This window comes from Carettochelys insculpta, chromosome 3 (genome assembly GCF_033958435.1).
Source record: "Carettochelys insculpta isolate YL-2023 chromosome 3, ASM3395843v1, whole genome shotgun sequence".
Lineage (NCBI taxonomy): Eukaryota > Metazoa > Chordata > Testudines > Carettochelyidae > Carettochelys > Carettochelys insculpta.
The window spans coordinates 192,205,935-192,221,643 of record NC_134139.1 but is presented as its reverse complement, the minus strand read 5'-3'; positions in this window follow the sequence as shown (position 1 = coordinate 192,221,643).

The following is a 15,709-nucleotide window of genomic DNA, read 5'->3' as shown; positions in this document are numbered from 1 at the left end:
CCCATTTTTTCAAAAGGGAGCATCCACACATGTCCAAGTGCTCTTGTGAAAGAAGGGAGGTGGAGATGCCATGGATGGGGCCACATGGCTGGGAGTTTAGTTGTGAGAAATTATTTGCTGTTTCAAAAATGTCTTCACTTTGCTAACAAACAAAGCAATAACAACAGGGGGAAACATTTTCTGTACATCATTGTAAAGAGGAGTTTTGTTGGCTTTTTTGTAGCTGCTACCCTGTAGTATTCACAGCTCTCTAGGTTACCTTTTAGTATGTAATTCCAGCCCAATACAGTCAGAATTACTTTCCAGTTTTTGAGTATTTTTAATTGGCTAGAAGATTTTATTTTTGTTAAATCACACAGGTGAAGCCGTAGTTTTCCCAAATCCAGTAACTAATCCCATGAAACATGCTCTTGCAGTCAAATTAACAGAGGCTGGGCAATGTGCAGCATAAACAGAATATTATTTTCTCCCCAGTGAAGAGATTTGTTTTATGAATGATAATCTAACTAATATCAAATGATTATCTGCTAAATAATGAAATGCAAGACTAAGGAATTTCTTAAACCATTGCTTCTCTGGCTGGAAATTGAAGGTCATATTTCTGCTCTTAGATCCTATATATTCGTATTCACTTACACCAGTACAGCTCTTGGCAGGGTTGTGGCAAAAGCAGAACTTGACATATCAGACATTAGGAATTTGACTACATATAGACTTGTCAGTGAGCATTTCAATGGAACAGGCCACAGCATTCAAGACTTGAAAGCCTGCTTTGTAAAACCAAGAGACTTTAACACCAAATTACAAAGGAAGACATCTGAATTGGAGATCATTCCCAAGTTTGATACTTTACACCTTGGTCTCAGCAAAGATATCAATTACTTTATGCATTACAAGGACAGATTCCCCATCTTTGCTATCCATAGTGATATCAGGCAGCCCACTTAATTGAGACTTGCCACAAGTAATTTTCTTCCTTCCCCTTCCTCCCTCTTCTGTCTTAAGTAGCTGATTCCCAAGTTTACATACACAGGCTAAAAAAATCCCTTTAGCCTGAATGCCCCAGTTCAGTCTTTTGTTCTGTAGTTATTTTTAGGAGTCTTCTTGAGTCAGGAGTAAAGAACCACGGATGATGTCTCTCTCTGCTTTATATGGCTTTTTCATACCATGGGAACTCTGTTTACAAAACGTGGTTCCCAGACCAATTTGTGGAAAAATACTGACAATCCAAGATGAAGTTCAGAGTCATGTGGCCTTGTCATAAGCCCTTGCATAACTTGTTGAGTCATAGCGGCCATTACTTATAGGTTGTCTGGAACATTTACACAAAAGTTAAGCAAAAAGCAAACAGTCCTGTGGCACCTTAAAAGCTAACAAATTCATTTATTAGGTAATGAACTTTCATGGGTCAGACAGATCTGGATTCCAATCTGATGAAGTGGGTCTTTCCCACAAAATTAAATTACCTAAAAAATAAATGTGTTAGTTTGTATGTTGCTACAGGACTCCTTGGTTTTTTGAAGCTACAGATGAACATGGCTACCCCTCTGAGACAATTTACAAGGAAAATTAAGCTCTTCCAAGGTCCTGCCTGGCTCCTTCATTGTTGTATATGAAAGACTAGTTGTGGGTGTCACCCAGAATAACCACATTTGGAATGTACGTACAAATATTCATAACTTTTGGTGCAACCTTGATAAATGCTTACAGATAGGATAATCAAATACAGTACATCATGGATTTTCCATTGACTGCTCACAAGACCTTTCTTGTACAAATGCATCATAATTATGCCATAATCATCTCATAATAATGTCACTGTGAAGAACATGGAGTGCAGTGACAGGGACGTTGAAAACAGGCATGATGTGGTACTGAAGCTCTTTTGTACTGCAGGGGTAAGAACATGAGTCCTTCGAGGAATAAGCATGTCTCATTTCCCTGTTTATCACTTCCTTGGCAGGGCAGCACCACAAGCTCTGTCTGCCGCTTGTTTAACAAGAGTTCTCCATCCACTGTTCCCCTGACTCTCTCCATAGACCTTCACACTAGTCATTGTCTAATTATGCAGCACTGGAATCCTCTGTCCCACACTCAACTAGGACTGCACAGGAATCTAGCACAGGGTAAAAGCTGAAAAGTTTGTACACTGAAAATTGCCTGGGATTCAGTCTCCTGGCTTTTCTTTGCACCCCTATTTCCTTGGAAGTTGAAATCTCTGCCATGACTTCTACTCTTGGAGGTGAAAGTCATGCACTTGTTTGAATACCTTATCACCTAACATTGTTTGTGTTCACCTACACAGAACCATCTCTTTTTCACTGTGAGTTCACCTACAGCGTGAGCGACACAGTGTTGTAAATAATTAGGGAAAGTAATGATGTAAATCCCAGTGGTAATCTCATCCTATTTAGGGTACAACTACAATCTGAACTTCAGTAACACCTTTGACATAATCAAACATCCCAGAGCCCTTTACAAAGCCATAAATTACTCACTTGTAAATTAATGACTGCAGGGAATTAGAACAGCCATCGAGTCCATTGATCGGTGCTGGGACTAAATGAAAGAGAAAAAATGCTGCGGAATTCTGTTTTTTGCTTTGGAAATTTCCACAGCACCTTTAATTTCTGCTCAGAGTATCCCTTCCCTGCAGCCATAACATAACATACGGAAGATAATATTGATGTCTGCTCTGACATATAAGGACACTTTCTTCCATGCCAACAGATGTGATATTATAGGGATCCTTTCTAGATGGGATGCCACAGTATGACTTCCTAGCTTAGAGGCAAAAATGCTTTTTAGTTGCTGGGACAAATATGGATGGTAGTCTCTCCCTGAAATTTACATGCAGCACTTCTGAAACCAGGGTTCCTTCATAGCTTTCTAATGAACAACAGCTGTAATTACGTCTCTTATTTTAGATACCGTTATCACATGCAAACTCCACATCTCCTTCTTCCTTGATACTTTCATACTGTTAGGCCAGGTCTACACAACAGAATAAGTTCAAATTAAGATACACAACTCCAGCTATGTTGATTGCATAGCTGGAAACAACATACCTTGATTTGAACTTTGGTGCCATCCCCATAGTAGGAGGCCAATGGGAGAAATACCCTGAATATTCAACTTAGCACATGCCTACTAGACATGCTAGTCAAGCCCCGGAAGATTGACTTCTGGAGTGTTGATCTGTGAGTAAGTATAGACGTGCCCTTAATAGCCCTATCTATGTATTGAAGCAGGTAATCATGTCATCAAGGTAGCAGCTTTTTCTTTCATTGTTAATTGTTCATTTATGATAGGCCCCAGTTATGCCATCATTTCTTATTATTGAGTAGTAAGTCCACTGAAATCGGTGGGACTATGTGTGCAGTAAGGGACTATTTGTTGTAGGAAACAATATTAAAGTCAAGACTGCTAGTGTTTTTAAGAAGCTTGTGGGAAAAAGGTGATTAACTCTTCTGTGTAGTTAGATGTTCCACTTTGATTAGAATATCTTTTTTATCACATTACAATGCACTGAGGAGTATTACCTGTAAGAAAACTCCAGAATCAGACCCAGCATCTATAGACACCAGCACTGAGCACCACTGGGAGGTTTTTTTTATATTCATAATGATCCAACATTACAAGTCATTGTGGTTCTGTATTTGATTCCCATTGTGTGAAAAAAACTTGTTATCTTGGTGCCAGTTTGAAGGCCGTGGGACTACCTTGAAACTGCTACTCACTGTAGTAAGGTTTGCAGATGCTGTCCTTAAGATAACAAATGGTTTGGTGCTGTGGGAATCAAATATAATAGAGAACATTTTGTTTTGCTCTCCAAGGTACAACTGCAGTTTTGTAACTTTCAACCTGGCCTTAAGAATCTTTTCTGTTTTTAATTGGTTGACTTGGGTATTGAATATGAGCATGGATCAAAGCAGTGGGACTTCTCAGGTAAGTAAGGTGAGCACAATTTAGTCTCCAAGGCTTAATTTCAAAAACTGCTAGAATCACTCTTCCTGTCCTTAGAGTAAGATTAATAAATGATGATGAATTCTGGTAAATGCAGCAGGTAGCCTTGCTTGGTTGGGGTTTCCATGGTACCAGGCACACCTGAAATCAGGTTTGCTGATACAGTTTCTATACCCAGCACTGAATCAATGTTTTATTGGCTGATCCACAGGCTAGCAAGGCCAATGAAAGGATCCCCCCCCTTAAATTTCAGCAGTGAATCAGGCTGCAGGAGTCCAGATTGTGCTCAGCTCTTATGCACAGAGGATGGGAAGGAAGCTCCCCTTCTGCTCCATGAGAGGGGGAATAGTGACTACAAATAGGAGAAGGTGTGTCCATGGTGGAGAGAAAACTGTACTCCAGTGAGGTCCAGGGGATACTCTGCCTCTCTGAGTCAGAACGCTTCTCAGTACTTCTGCTGACTATGCAACATTAGCACTATACTGTGCTAAAACAGCACAACTGAGCTCTTGATAAAACACAGTTCTTGTTCCTTCTCACTTCCAGACTCTTCATTATGTCCTATAATATAACATATCTATCTATCTGTGTATCTATCTATATGCATGACAATGGCCTGTATATTTATGGTTCGCATCAGCTGTTGCAACATTATTTGTAGATTTGCTTGCTTTTGCTAACCATTAATTTATCCCAATACCTTCAAATGTTCAGATTAAACTGCTTTACAGTTGCTTTAGAAGATAAGGTGTCGATGAGGTAATATTTTATTGGGCTGTTTCTGTTGGTGAGAGAGAGCTTCTCTCTCTCACCAAAAGAAATTGGTTCAATATTATTACTGCACCTACCTAGTCTCTCCAATATCTGGGACTGAGACATCTACAACAACACTGCATATTGCAGTTTCTTTGATTATTGATTTCACATGCTTAATATATCATGTATAGTGAGTGAAAAGCTTGAGTTCTGGGGTAGGAGTGGCTACTATTCATTTAATACAGATGAAAGGTGACAGATGGAGACCCCTAGCGACAAAAGTCCATTGTTTGTTGACAGAAGAGGTACAGCAAGGGCGGCATCTGTGCCATCTTTCCCAGGCTGTCCTGCAAGCGTGCCTTTAAACTGTTAGAGATGGGATGTTGTGGTAATGAAAAGCAATCCACAGTTCCTGCCCACCCAATGACTGGTTTTTTTCCTGGTGCTGCTGCTGACAACTCGTGCCAAAGATAAAGATTATTTTCTGATATGGACTCCTGTCACTTCAGGACTAAGACCCTCTAGCTCATTTCCTGGAGGCTGCACAAAAATAAACAGCTTGAAGGATCTTATAGGCAAGGGTCCAAAAGAACCGGTTGAGGAAATCTTTGGCCTACAGTCATCCATGTTTAATAAATCCTGGAATAACGGGGAAATAGATGAAGACTGGAAGACTGATAAATATTATGCCAGGATTCAAAGATAGGAAGGAATCTGACCCAGTAATTATAGGTCAATTAGACTGATATCAATTCCAGGCAAATTGATAAAAAAAAGGTATGAGTTTCAATCAATAACAGATTAAAGGTTTGGAATATGAGTAATGTCAATCAACAAGGTGTTGTGGGAAATATTTCTTTCAAACATTTTCTGATGAAATTACATGTTTGATTAATAAAGGTGACTAGATAGATGTAGTATTATTGGACATCTGCAGATCATTTGAGTTAGCACCCACACAACATTCTGATTAAAAAACCTAGTACTACACAATAACATCACAGCACATTTTTTGTGGATTTCGAGGAAAGCTCACAAACAGACTTCAAATAACAGTTGACAATGAGGAATCCACATTCAATAGGGGTGTTCCTAGTGGGATTATAAAGGGATCACTGCTAGGCCCAGTGCTATTCAGTATATTTACCAATGTTTTGGGAATGCATAGAAAATCACATCTGATGAAATCTGCAGATGGTGCTGGATAGGTTGGTCCCATTCAGAAAATTCATTTTAACAAAGTCAAATGCAAAGCTATAGAATGCAGGTGACACTCAAAAAACAGCAGATAGTACCCTGGAAAGCAGCAACTCTAAAAAGGGTTTAGGAGCCATAATGGACAAGGATGAGCTTCTTGGGCAATGCTGTGCCCAATAAGTGCTAATGTGACCCTTAGATGTAGAAATAAAGGAGCAGTGAGTAGAACAGGTGGTGACTGTACATCTGTAGTTACAGTGGTGCTGGACACTGTCTGTAATTTTAGTGTCCACACCTTACAAGGGATGTTGGAAAATTGGCGAAGTGCCACAAAAATTATCTGAAGTCTGAAGAAAATGCATTTCATGAGAGGTACCGTGTATGTCTACCCTGCATATGGGAGTGAGCGTCCCAGCCCAACTAGACAGGCTTGTGCTAGTAGGATTTATGCCAGGAGTAGCCATGTGCATGAGAAGCACTTGTGGAGATTTGGGCCCAGCCTCGAAGGCTCAAAATCACCCTAGCTCCCAGGTCTGAGCTCTGGCAGCTAGTCTGAGTTTCCGCTACAGCTTCAATGTTCACATGGCTATTTGGTGCACTAGCAGAAGCCCTGCTATCATAAATCTCTTTACCTGTGCTGGAAGGCTCACTCAGAGCCAACAGTGTAACCATGGCCTTAACTTATCAAAGTCACTGCAGTGTGTAAGTACCTTCACCCAGAGAAAATAGTGCATACGAAACATAAAAGAGCCACTTCCTGGAAGCTGCAGCCAAACAAACTTAAATGAGTTAACAAGAAGCATTTTTTTAAACAAAAAGCAGTCAAGTAGCACTTTAAAGACTAGCAAAATAGTTTATTAGGTGAGTTTTCATGGGACAGACCCACTTCTTCAGACCATAGCCAGACCAGAACAGACTCAATATTTAAGACACAGAGAACCAAAAGCAGTAAGCAAGGAGGACAAATCAGAAAAAGATAATGAAGGTGAGCAAATCAGAGAGTGGAGGGGTGGGGGGGAAGGTCAAGAATTTTTTAAAGTGACAGTCATTCCCCATTGAAGCAAACTGTCAAGAGAAATAATGGACTCTCCTTCTTTTTAACAACATTAAATAGTCACTGGGTGCCTGCAGGGGTGGTAACAGATACAGTGGTACTGGAGGCCTGGCTGAGCCAGACAGAGTGCAAACCTACCTAAACTTGGGCCTGGTCTAGACTATGGAACAAAGTTGATCCCAAATATGCAATTCTAGCTACACCATTAGTGTAGCTAGAATTGACTTATCAGAATCGACTTGCTGCTGTATTGTAGATCGTGGCCTTCAGGCTTGCACTGACATTCTTATTCCACACAATAGCATGGAGTATGAGGGGCTAAGGCCGAGCCCATGAAGCCAAAGCGAACTCCAGAAGATCGATCGTGGTGCATCGAATGCCTGGTAAGTATAGACATATCCTTGGTGGGTAAGTTCTGGGCATGGATCAGCATTGACTCCACTGCTGGTGTGTGTGCTATCATGGCTACACATCTATTGATTCTTGTGCTAGCTTAATGAAAACTAATGTGGTTATTTGTACATGGGCAGGGGAATTATACTTCAAGCTCCTAGTATAGACATAGGCTAAAAGTCTACAAAGCCTTTCTGGTACCACTGACCTTAATTGGATTTCAATCTATGATCTGGAGGTGAAAGGTTTTGTATCCTATTAATGCTCCCCTGAGACATTCAGTCTCTCTTAAGTCAATTTCTAATAATATGAACTAATCATATTTCTTGGTCATTTTTCAGTGAACACAAAAATGAGTTAAATGCTCATGAGGAACAAAATACAATTATGCAAGGTTTCCTCTCCTCCATATGTGATAATTAGGCCAGATAAAACTGCTGCTACAGAATTTTCAGTATTTGTGTGGATAATGTATCCAAGAGATAAGAAGAGACAATATATCACATAATTTGAACATGAAATAGTTTCCATACCGTAACTATGGTGAGTAGATTGGCTATCAGGCTGTCTAAGGAACAATCTTTTTAGGAAGTATTTATAATAAAGCCACACATGAAAATGGTGCAGTGTAAGCCGTAGTTCTGGGGCTAAAGTCACTAATGCAATGCTATCCCTCTCAATGGAAAGCTGTCAATACCCACTGGGACTGAACCCTGGCTGTAAGTACCCTGAACTGCATAGCAAGGAGCTACGAAGCCATTATAAAACTTTTCTGGAAATTTTATATGACAGAACAAGGAGAAAATGGGAAAGAACTATCAAAAATATGATATCCTTTCATAGTTTTGGCATCTGTGATAAATCTTGTTCTATAGTTAGAGGATCTCCTTTATTGTAAGGATAAAGAACCACCAAGAAAACCGTCAGTCCAGCTGAAGATGAAGCATTGTAAAACTTAACCTAGACTATATTTTCCCCTTCCGAAGCCAGTTGACTCTCCAGGATTGCTCTGGTATCTTTTAATTTAGTTTTACTGGTGAGAGGTTGTATTTTAGTTTGGCAGTTTAACTCTTCCTTAAAATGATGGATGTTTCTTTCTGATGTTCATTTCTAAATCAATGAGGCTAATTCATCAGGTGTTCAAAGAAATGTGAGGGAAGTCTATCTGCTAGTTCCATACATTGGCACTATTAAGCACTGACTGCTGGCTTTATCTCATTACTCTGAAACCCTGAACTGGAAACCTTACACTGAGTCACTGATTTTGTTTCTTTTTAAAGATGAACTCCCTCCACATTTAAATAAATTATTATTCTGTTAATGAAACAAAGTGAGACTAAATAATGGAGTGGCAGGGGATGAGAGGTTAAAAGTAAAATGTGTAGAACAACTCAGAATGAAGCAGCAAATGTAATTAAAAAAAAAAACTCCACCAAGGGTATAGCTACATGAACAATTCATCCACAGACAGCAGGGGTGTGAACTGGCCATGCAACAGCCTGCTGCGGACTAGCTGTCCATGTGGAACCTACTGATGTGTGTTACCAGTTCATTAGTGAACTTTCTGCTAGTCCCATGTTAAAGAGGACTGAAAAAAAAACACTACAAAAGTGTTAATGCATGTCTACGGGGTGCACATGGACAGCTAATCAAGCCATGGCAGGCTAGTGTGAGGGTCACACCAGAGTTCTGCCACAAACTAAACATTCAAGTGGACGAGCCCTTTGACAAACTTCAGTTCTACCAATGCTTTGCAGGTTGGGCCAGTACATGAGGGAGCGCCCCACCCATCTTTTCAACATACAGACATCAACTACAGAAGACAATAACATATCTGTTCTTTGTTTTCCCCCTTCTTTTTCTCCTTACTAGAAGTAAATGCAAAAAGCAGAACATCTTTGTACTTCTTCTGTTTGTCAAAACCTGATACAATTGCTAGGTCACATCCTACAATAGGGCTGTGGCCACACTAGAGAGTGACATTGAAATGGCTTATCCCTATCTGTTATTTTGAAATAAGCTATTTCAAAATAAGCGGCACGGAAGCAACTACACATGAAATGTGGAGAGATATTGTGATACTCAACATCGAAAACACTCCCGGTCATTTCAAAATGGAGCAGCTACACAGCCACAGCTTCATTTCAAAATAAAAGGGCAGGAAATGGCGAGGGCAGGGTCGAATGGCTGACAAGCCTTTCCTGGAGCACAGGTGAGCCAACCCCTTAAAGGGCTCTTCACAAAGACATCCCCTGTGCACATGCTGAGGACTCTGGCTGCTTGCAGCATGAGACCTCCAGCACAGCACTCGGCAAAGCCTTGGCTAGCCACCACACCACTGCCTGCCACGGACCCACAGCACTGCACTGACGGGGACACCTTGGACATCAGGGCCAGCCTGTTGGCCATCCTGACAGCGTGCCATATGAAGCTCCATGCTGCCCGACACATGGCCAGCCTCCTGCAGGCTCCCCCCATGGTGCATCTGGAGCACCCTCTGTTCCAGCCCCGCTGTCGCCTCTGGCGGTACCCCACCAGTGGGGAATGGTGGGGCGACATTGTCCTTGGAGGGTGCGATGATGACCAGTGGCTCCACAACTTCCAGATGATTCGGGCCACCTTCATGGAGCTGTGCCATTGGCTGGCACCAGCGCTTCGCCACCAGGACACCTGCAGGCAGCCCGTGCTCACCTTGGAGAAACAAGTGGCCATCACTCTGTGGAAGGCCACTGTTGGGGTTGTCCTCCTTGAGGTAAGGCACCTGGGGCCACACACCCACAGTGGAGTTCTGGGGAGGAGGGTCCCCCATATGCTACCACGCACTCACAGGTGTCTGGGCCTTCCATGCCCTACAGGTTGTCACCACCATCAACAGGATCCTTCTGCACTGCCTGATCCTCCGTGGGGACGTGGATGCTGCCATGGCAGGCTTCCAACAGCTGGGATTCCCCAGCTGCATAGGTGCATTGGACAGCACCCATATTGCCATCCGGGCCCCACCACACAGCCGGGGATGGTACATCAACTGAAAGGGCTACCACTCCATCATCCTCCAGGCCCTCGTGCATGCCCAAGGACATTTCAGGGACATCTTTGTGGGCTGGCCAGGCAGGGTCCATGATGCCCATGTCCTGCGGAACTCATGGCTTGGCCGCAGGATGGAAGAGGACACCTACATCCCCCCATGGGAGCTGCCTTTGGGGGATGTTACCATGCCCCCGTGCATCATCACCAATGCTGCCTACCCACTCCAGGCCTGGCTAGTGCAGCCCTACACGGGACACACCAATGAGAGCCAAGACATCTTCAATGCCTGCCTCAACCAGGCCAGGAACACTGTGGAGGGGGTATTCGGCTATCTGAAGGCACTTTTCAGGTGCCTCCTGGTTCACATGGAGGTAGGCCTGTCCAGGGTGCCTGCAGTCACGGGCACCTGCTGTGCACTGCACAACCTCGTGGAGCGGAAGCATGAGCTCTTTGTGGCACACTGGGCAGCCGAGGCCATGCTGCACTATGAGCAGCCAGGTGTGGTCCCGTGTCGCCAGGTACACTGGGATGGGGTGCACTTGCGGGAGGCCCTCTGGGAGATCTTTGCCCTGAGGCCTGCATGACCTGGCCCAGCTCACTCCATGCACCCCCCACTCCTGTTCTCACCCCTGCCCCACCAGCACCCCCCTTGCCACCCCCACCCGAGGCAGGACACAGCACTGTTAAATAAATTCAACTGCTATTTTTGGAACACAAAGAACATGTGACTATTTATGGGGAGGTGGGGACGGTGAACTATTTACATGAGGGCAGGGGTTAACTATATACGTGGGGATGCGGGGGTTCTTAATCTTCTGTTGGAGTGGCTGGTCAGGAGCCATGATGGCCCTGGAGCCGAAACCACCCTGGGTCCAGGGACCATGGCAGGGCCAGGATGGGGCAGGTGGAACAGGGAGGTAGGGCTGGACCAGGGTATCTGGGGGCTTGGACTCATGGGAAGGAGGTGGAGGAGCCACGGACTGGCAGGGCTCTCCTGGCCACAGCCAGCAAGCCAGCTCCCTCCGCTCGGCTGGGGTCATGTCGGCTGGGAGCAGAGCTGCAAGGGCAGGGGGGTGGAAGAGGTGCACGGTGGGGGCTGGGAAAGAGGGGGAGGTTGGGGCAGAGAGAGGGGCCGGGGAAGAGAAGGAGACCGGGGAGGAAGTGGGGGCTGGGGCAGAGTGGGGTGCTGTGGGAAAGGCCATCCATGGGGCGGGCGGCTGGGCCAGGCGGTTGGCGATAGCCTGGGTTAGGGTGTCAAGATACCTGGCCATCTGGTCCGAGGCTGTCCACTCCATGGAGAGCCATTCCTGCAGTAAACGGTTCTGCTCCCACCATGCAGCCATGTGGGCTCCTGCCAGATCATCTGCCCAGCTGCAATGGTGGCTCCTCCCACCCCGGTGCCTGGTCTGAGGAGGCATCACTCCTTCTCCACCCTCTTCTGCTGCGGGGCTCCTGGGCACGTCAAGGGGACTGGGGTAGCTGGCAGATGCCGAGGCTGTGAAGACATAAGGTGAGAGGGTGGTGCCCCGTCAGTCATAAGCCTGGGTACCATGGGCCAGCGGGCTTATCCCCACCACCATCCCACCCTGCTTGTGGTGAGGGGCTCTGGGGTGGCCTATCTTCTTTGGGATCCACCAACGTGGGGCCGTTAGAGTGGTTGTCTCAGCCCTCCTGGGCTTCTGACCCTCATGGCAGCCCATGTCCCCATGCAGGCCCCACCCAGCAGCGATGACAGCAATCCCCAGGCCATGTGCCCAGGCCCATAGCGGCTGCGTCAGGGACTGCCCCCTCTCCTGCATGACCAGGGCACCCCATGCTGGTCCTACCTGAGGGTTCCTTGGGTGGTTCATGGGAGGCCTGGGTGGAGGTAGCCCAGGTAGGGCCCTTGGAGGGCTCGGCAATGGACAGCAGTCCCTCGCTCCCACTGTTGCTGTCCCTGGTGCCAGCAGGTACTTTGGGGTCTGCTTTGGTGGGGGCGGGGTATTGAGGGTCCTGGCTGGGGCTCCTCGCCCTGCCCCTCCAGCTCCACCAGGTCCAGGGTCTCCTTTGGTGGTGCATCCTCCCTGGGTCCCAAGGACTGGTGGAGCTCCCTGAAGTAGGGGTAGGTGTCTGGCGCTGCCCCTCACTGCCTGGCTGAGTCCCTTGCTTGGGCATAGCCCTGCCACAGTCCCTGACTTTGGAGTGGACCTGGTCAGGAGTCCAGGGGGGGTGGCTCCTTGTGGTAAGGTTGCTGTTGAGATGGGAGAAATCATCTGTGTTTCTCTTCCACCCCTCCATCCTGAGCCGTGTATCCTCATCCCCCCCAGACAGCCAGCAAGTCCCGGACTTCAGCTTCCAGCACGAGGCCCCCTGTCCTCTTTTGGGGGCTGTGCAGAGCCCCAGGAGCACCACTGCCCAGACCCCTTGGCTCCATGGGGATCCTGAGGGTCTTGGCTGCTGGCCATTGGTCCGGCCATGGTGGGGTGTCACTTTCTAGGGGTGCTAGGAAGAGTCATCTGGCCACCTCATGCTCCTGTGTCTGCCAGCACACTCTCAGCTTCCTGCACGGGGTTGCTGTGTTCCTGCAGCTTTAAGACCCACAGCTGACAGCCATAGAGCTCTGGCTTCTGGTGGGAGGGACTGGCTCTGTGGAGGACTTTTCATTTCAAAATGGCAGCCAGGGAGTGGCTACACACATTTAATTTCAAAATTAAAATAAAACAGAGGCGTTATTCCCAACATGGGAGTGGAATAACAATTTTGAAATGAACGCCTTTTAATTTCTAAATTAATTTTGAAACGAGCAGTTGCTGGGTAGTTGCTCTCCTGCTCATTTCGAAATTGCCCCTCATTTCGAAATAATTTTTGAAATGAGCTGCTAGTGTGGCCACAGCCTAGCTGTTTGACATCTTGCAGGTGCTCAAACATAACTCACTGTAGTCTGAAGTCTTTCTGTGAAGCCTTGGGAAAGTCATCGAGACAAGGTGAAAAGAAGGATGACACCCTGGTTAGCATACTAACCTTAGACTTGCAAGGCCTGTACTTCTCAGCTTTCCTGTCTAATCCTGAGCTCATCATTTTGTCTGCCCCCCGCCTTTTTTTTTAAAGTTCACCATATAGACACCTTTTACTTGCCTACTCCACAGGGTGTGAAGCTAAATACATGGAAGTTTGTGAGCTGTGTGGTGCTGTTTGGAGTAGTTCTCCCCCTGGGTGTTCATGCCTTGAGGCGAACTTCAAAAAGCAGGACAGCTGTATGTTCTGTCATTTAATTTCACTGACCCAGTAGCAAACGTGAACACTTGAAGCACTATCACTGTCTTATCAATAACATTGAGTCACAGACCATTCTCTTGAGTATTCAAGTCTTTTTTTTCATCCAGGCAAACTGGATGTAGGGTAGGTCTACAGTTAAAATGTATCATTGAAGCTGCAGCTGCTTCTCTCATCAGTGTAGTTCATCCATCCACCCCCTCAGTAAGAGATTTAAAAGTAGCCATCCTACAACAAAAATATTTCAGAAATAAAATGGAAAAAGAAATTTCTGAGCTGCAATTCATTTGCAAATTTGACTCCATCAACCCAGGATTGAACAGAGACTGGGAGTGGCAGGTGCCTTACAAAAGCTGTTGCTCTACTCTTGATGTTCACATCTCCATATTAGCATCTGACAATGGGCCACATCCCTGCAATGAGCTGACTTGTTTTCTCCTCTCTTGATGTTCACAACTCCACATTAACTGCTGATAATGGGCCATTTGTACCCTGACTGAACAGATCTTGTCAGCTCTGGCCCCCTGCTTTACTGAGACCCCCCCCCTTTAAATCCTCCTCTGAACCCCCCTCCCCCAACTCATGCATCTGATGAAGTGGGTCTTTGCCCATGAAAACTTATGCTCCAAAATATCAGTTAGTCTATAAAGCTCCACAGATCTTCTTGTTATTATTAAACATACAGACTAACTCTGCTACTTCTCTGGTACCAATCCATCTCTGTGAGAGACAGTAGCTGTGTCGCTAGGGGCATCTCTCCCTGCAGTGTAGCTCTGTTTACACTGGGAGTTAGATTGGTAAAACTACGTTGCTCAAAGGTGTGGATTTTTCACACATTGAGCAATGTAGTTATACCCGTGTAGGCCTGTAATGTTCACCTGGCCTTAGTGCTAGCTGTTTGCTATACACCAAAGACCATGAAAGGTTCAAGTTGGTTCCAGTCCCAAGAGGCTGATTGTTTACTGTGGGTCATTGTACACCTTAGATTGCTTACCAAAGGTGGGTGACCATCCATCCTGTACTAGGTGGGACAGTCCTGTATTTGTGACACAAAAAGGCATCCCAACTTATTGTCTAAAAGGGATCCATTGCCCTGTATTTGGGCCGCCCCCCGCCTCCACCCTCATATCCCTGCGTCTTGAGAAAGTCGGGGGAGTGTGAGCAGCTGCTGCTTCCCAGGGCTCAGGGATCGCTGGGGACTGCTACATCCCCATGGCTCTGGGGGAGGGCTGCTGTGCCTTCCCCAGCATTCTGGGGGACCACAGCAGGCTGCCGCTTCTCTGGGGCCTCTGGGGAGCGCTGGCAGCTGTGGCTTCCCTGGGGCTCTAGGGAAGGGCCGGCAGCTGCCGCCACCTTCCCAGCTCCCCAGGGCTTGGAGGAGCCACCCCTCCCTGCCCTATGTCCCTATCCCAAACATGGGACAGCGAGATATGGTCACCCTAACCAAAGACAATAGTTGTAACCCATCCTGTAATAAACTAAGTGAGGATTTAGTGATTAGGAAAAAGAAACAAAAGCATTATTTACAAGTTAAAGCAGGCAAACATACATAAATGAGTTGCAGCCTGTGGTTCCAAAGGGTGACAAAATTGTTGTAATCTGTCAGCAACAAATACCTTTTAGGCTAACTTAAGCTGACTCTGGGAAGCTTGGCTTTTGTTTCATAGCTCCAGCCCTTTGAGGGGCCAAACAGCAAAAGAGAGGAAACATTTTCTTGTTCACCATCTTTATTTACTTTTTCTAGAAGCCCTTCTGAACATAGTTTTTGTCATGGGTGCAAAGGGGCAATTAAAGTCTCTGTATTCGGATGTGCACAATGGCCCATTTTGTTTTGATAGTCTTTTTAATGAACAGGAGATGACCCCTTCTGACCAATTCACAAATTCAGGGCAATTTTTTTATTGTTATAAAACAAAAGACTTAATATTACCGTATGGTAAGTGATAGATATTTTAGGTGAAACTAGTGCATGCAGCAATTTACAAGCAGTTAATAAACCTAAACAATGACCACATTGCTGTAAGTTCAATACCCATTTTAGCCATGCTAAGATACAGATCAAAC